Source organism: Pseudocercospora fijiensis, assembly GCF_000340215.1.
Source record: "Pseudocercospora fijiensis CIRAD86 unplaced genomic scaffold MYCFIscaffold_6, whole genome shotgun sequence".
Classification (NCBI taxonomy): domain Eukaryota; kingdom Fungi; phylum Ascomycota; class Dothideomycetes; order Mycosphaerellales; family Mycosphaerellaceae; genus Pseudocercospora; species Pseudocercospora fijiensis.
Genome location: NW_006921537.1, coordinates 3,553,368 through 3,558,948, shown reverse-complemented (window position 1 = coordinate 3,558,948; position 5,581 = coordinate 3,553,368).

Here is a 5,581-nt window from a genome sequence, read left to right as displayed (position 1 = left end):
ACCGGCTCTGTTTAATTCTATAAGCAACGAGGCACCGTTACTATAGGAAGCCGCTAGTATAGTCTAGCAACTTCTAGCCTAATAAGAAGATACTCTAGAAGAACTAGCTTAGGAGGTAGCTAATAAAGTCGCTAATCTATTGCCGCTCGAGGATGACCTACCGGCTGTTTAACCTCTATTAAGTAATAAGGATGGTTTCTAATCCGCTAAGGAACAGCCTATATATAATCCTTACGCTAAGAAGGGCGAGCTAGGCTAGTTGCCTAAGTTTAAGCGACCTGCTAAGGCTGTTAGTAATCGTTCTGTACGTAAGACCCGGAGCAACAAGTTAGCTCGTAACCTCTTACGTAGGTACCTAGCTAATGCCGGTGTTTAACGCAAGTCGCGCCGCTAACTAGCTAACATGCCGATAGCCTATATAAAGGGCTTTATAGCCGCCTACTATATTGCTAAACAGAAGCCTAACGATGCTATTCCAATTCTAAAGAGCTTTAAGGCCGCTAAGGAATTATAACACTAGCTATAATAGAAGGAGGCCTATAAGGCTAAGTACAAGTTATTAATAGACAACTATATATAGGTACACGTTTCTTAGCTAGAAGTACCTAGAGGTCGCAAGGTTGTCCGTAGCCGATAGGTGTTTACTATTAAGCGTAACGCTAATAGCAAGGTAAGCCGGTTCAAGGCTCGATAGGTTGTCTATAGCTTTACATAGGTTGAAGGACAGGACTATAATAAAACCTATACGGCTGTCGCTAAGCTATCTACGCTGCGAGCACTGTTTAGCCTAATTGCTTATTACGACCTAGAGGCTAAGCAATACGACATCCTAACAGCCTTCCTTAATGCGCTTATCGGTAATAAGCATAAGATCTACGTTAAGCAGCTATATAGCTTTAAAGACCGTAGCGGTAAGAATATAGTCTGTCTGTTACTAAAGGTACTATATAGTCTAAAGCAGTTACTAATGCTATAGTACGAAGAGCTCCGAAAGTACCTAAAGAGCCTAGACTTTGTGCTAATAATAGCTGATATATGTGTGTTTAAACACGTTGTTAGCGGCTCTATTATTGTTATCTATATCGACGATATAATTATCATCGCCTACACTCTATTAGTACTAGAGGCAGTAGCTTAGTTACTAAAGGACCGTTTTAATATGCGAGAGCTAGGCGACCTGTACTACTATCTTGGTATACGGATCATTCGTAACCGCGATTAGCGTACTATTTACGTCGTTTAAGATGCCTATTTGAATAGGCTTAGTAAGAAGTATAGTATATAGGGCCGAGTAGCTCCTGCTATACTAATAGCACCTCGATATGTTAAGATATCGATTTAGCGTGCACCTAAGGGCTACACTGCTAGCGCTGCCTTTAAGACTTAGTATTAGGAAGGTGTTGGTAAAGCGCTATAGCTAGCTATAATTACACGACCTAATGCTTGCTATACTATAGGCCTATTATTACGATACATTTCTAACCCGACTAAGGAACACTATGCCGCACTTCTTTAGCTTATTAAGTACCTAGTTAGCACTCTAAGCCGTAGTCTATGTTTCCGAGGCATATAGAGCGATAAGCTCAACTTTGCTAGATATTGTAACGCTTCCTAGGTAGATAATCCGGTTACTCGTCGCTCTATAGGAGGTTTCTACTTTACACTCGCTAGTGGACTATTGCTATACAAGTCGGGCCGCTAGACCTTAGTTACTCTATCGTCTATAGAGGCTAAGTATGTTTAGTTAACAACTAGCGCTAAGGAAGCCGTTGCTTTAGCTCGGTTGCTATAAGAGATTAGTTACAAGGGCACTATTAAGCCTATTACGCTATATAAGGACAATTAGTCCGCTATTGCTATTACTTAGTCGACGAGTGTTAATAGCCGCACTAAACACATAGATGCTCGAGTGCACTACATCCGTAAGAAGATCGCTAACGGTACTATAACCGTTACCTAGATTAGCACTTACGATTAGATTGCTAATAGCTTTACTAAGCCGCTTAATAAGCTTAAGCACGCTCGCTTCGTTAAATAGTTGAACTTGGTAGATTATAAGGCTGCTATTAAGAGCGCCGCTTAGCCTGCTGCTAAGTACTAAATAGATAGAAGACATAGGTTTATTGTCTAGTTCAACTGCTTGTATTTGTTTAATTGCTCTATTACAATAGCCTAAAAGTGGTCTAGTTGTTTCTATACCTAATACCCCTTTGTTTGCTTTACTAGTTTGTTTGTTTAGCTATATGTACGCGATAAGGGGGTAACTTGAAGTGTGTAGTATATGTAGTATTACGTATATAATGCCTAAGGCTAAAACTGCGCACTTTATCTTTCGGGCTTCCTATAGATTAGCCCTCTTCTAAATACATTACAGTTTATATCAAGTTATATATAGCGCTCCCGTCCGGCGAAAGCCTTCCTTATTATTATTCGGTCTCGCCCTACTAGAGGAGTATCGTAGCGAGTCGAGCGTTATAATAAACTAAGGCGCGGGCAATCGTAGTACAAAGCGTAAGAGAGAATATAGTATTTAGGGAGGTTGCGGAAGGAAATCTACGATAATCTTAGTACATTTGTTGTAATTTTTAGCGTACTATCTACTTAACGGATATCTTTTTATATCCTTCGATATAATATAAATTTATAGCTCTAGAAGATATATCTTACCGGATTATATCGCTAGAGATAGACGACGCGCTCCTTCGCTTTAACTCGAGTCCTTAATGACTTCGTTCGTATTAATACCTCCCTAGCGACGATGCCGACGTTATAGTAGTAGGATCTAAGCTAGAGTAGTAAGCGTAAGGTCGAGTGTTCGTCGTCGCGTCGCGAGAGGCCGTTATTATTATCGCGGGTTGCTTTATATCGTCGCTTTATATCGTCGCTTTATATCTATTAGCTAGTATAGGCTTAGCGCGCGGCGACGGTTACGTATACAAATAGTAATATTGCGGCGTTGCGCGTCGTCTAAATATTACTACTATAACAACTAATATAGCGACTACTTCTACGTAGCTATATCTACCTTCTTCTAGTTATCGATATTACTAGTAGCGACCTCGATAAAGGCGCCCCTCCTATACGGTCTTAGCTGCTATAGCCCTCCCTAATAGTAAGTCTCTAGCGTATCGGTCGCCGTACGCTACCTTCGCTAATATCGAGCTATAGAGATAGACGTTCTACGTAGTATACCGTAGCGAGCCTTTTAATATTAGGAATTAAATCGCGCTATAGCCGAGATTAAGTATCCCCGCGCTTCTATACGACTTCGCTAACAGCTCGCTATAGGCCGGGCCCCGGTATATTAAGAAGCGCTATAAGACATACACAAGCTAGTTACTAAGGAGGTATTGCGCCGCGTACGCGAGAACCGCAATACAGATAAGAATAACGGCTTCTCTTCTAAACCTCCGTACTATAGCGTTATAGATTACCGGCCGTCTAGGCACATATCGAGATTAGTGTCTCTAGTTATAAATGAGATTTACTAGCAGACAGAGTCTTAGGACGAAGAATGCGTAGTATATATTCTCGCATATCGTCTAGTATATAGTAGTAGAAAGCTAACTCCTATAGATCTCTATACCTAAGTAGTCGTAGGACAAGTATCTAAGTAGTAACCTTAACGTTGTTACTGCTTAGGCGCAACGGGAAGAGCAAATAGAAGAGTCTATTATCTACGTTAATCTAGATACGAATACTAATAGGCTCGACGAACTCGACGAGTTCGAGCCGAGACTATATCTCTAAAAGTCTAACTCGCTATTTCCTCGGTATTATCGCTAGGTATATCCGTCGCGTACCCTAAGAATACAGCACTTTTACTAACTAGTTCTAGATCGAATTCGCGTAGATAAAGCTTGCTACTATATAGCCGTTCGGTATAGATCGCTTCGTCGTCGTTCCTCTATACGCGTATTCTACTATAATAAGCCGAACGGATAGTACCTTCGTATAGAGGGTCCTAGTTAGGTACGACCTACGGTTATTAGAGGAAATCTGTCTTCCTAGCGCTATCGATGCTTTACTATAATATAACTAACCCTTCGACTTCCTACGAAACGATAGCTATATTAAATACTACGACTTCTTCGACGTAGAGATAGAAAGGGACTTTAATATAAAAAGGAGGCTATAGTTAGTATAGAATGCTACTAATTTCGGTTATACTTAAATCGATATAGACGACGCGATAGTAATCCTCGATATAGGGCGTAGGAATAGAGAGTTTTATCGTCTAGAGATATATATAGGAACGGGAGAGTAGTACGTTTCCTTAGGACTACTATAAGTACGGTACTCGCGCCCTAGAGACAGACGCTATCGTAACTTAGAAAGAAGGCGGAGGAGCCTAAGTACGGTATCGTAGGTAGAGCAATCTATCTCCTTTAGTCTATAAACTTTCTATACTTATTATCGTCTCTAAGCCGTAATTTGCCCTTACGCGACGTCTTCGATAGCGTAGCGGCGCGTAGGGTACATTTAAAGCTATATCTCGTTCTTGCTACGCGTAAAGATAATACGCTCTTTAAATAGGCGGCGGTACCGGACAAGTTAGAGGCTCTAGATAGACCGATACGTTTAGTTTTAGTCTCTATCTCGTCTTAGTATAGATAAGAAAGTACGTACCTTAGAAGGCTAGGGTTTTTTTTATATATATAAAGTTCTAGTATCCCTAAAACACGCGGGCGCTCCCGCTTAGCGCGGTAGCTCCCGGATATAGGGAAAATTATATATAGGAACTCTAGAATTCGCGGCTATAGCTAGCCGCCTTACGCGAGCGTAAAAGGATAGCTAATAGAGGATTCGAACCTCTAATACTAAAAGTTATACCCTTACTAGTCGCTACCTCGTATCTCTATAAGGACTACGAGCGAATAACTCTTACTATCTAGAACCGATCTAATTAGCTAGAGGGTTATAGAATATAGATAATTATATAGATTAAAAAAAAAAGTTGTAGCTAATAAGGGAATTAAACCCCCTATCCGGACGATCTAGTAGATCGTAGATCGCCTTATACTAATTTTACCGTATCCTTAAAGGTACGGTTTGTTAGGGCTAAAGAGGTTACACGTAATTAGCATATAACTAGGCCGAGTGAAGCTAGGGTCTTGATGCCTCAGGCAGGGCTTGGCGCTTAGCGTTAGGCTAACTCTCCTGCCTCCCTCCCTCTCCTCCTAGCTCCTTATCGAATACTACTCGTACCCGCTACTACCCTATCTACCTACTAATATACCCTTCTTATACAGTATTCGATCCACCCTTTAAGGGTAGTAGCTAGATAGTCCTTATTTCAAGCTTTTAGCGGTATAGCTACGAATAAGACTAATCTAACTATATTGCGCCCGAAGAACGGGACCTATACGTACTATTCTACTAAAACAACCGTACTAATTATTAAGCAAGGCCTTCTACACGGCCTATTATACTAAGTCAAGCATACTAAGCCGATATCTACTAATTCCGCTATATCCGTATCTTAGGGGCTAATAATACATTATTAGTATCGCCCCTTATAATAGCCGGTTTATTACGAAATAACAACCGTGCTGCCGCTAGCAGCGCTAGCAATAACAAC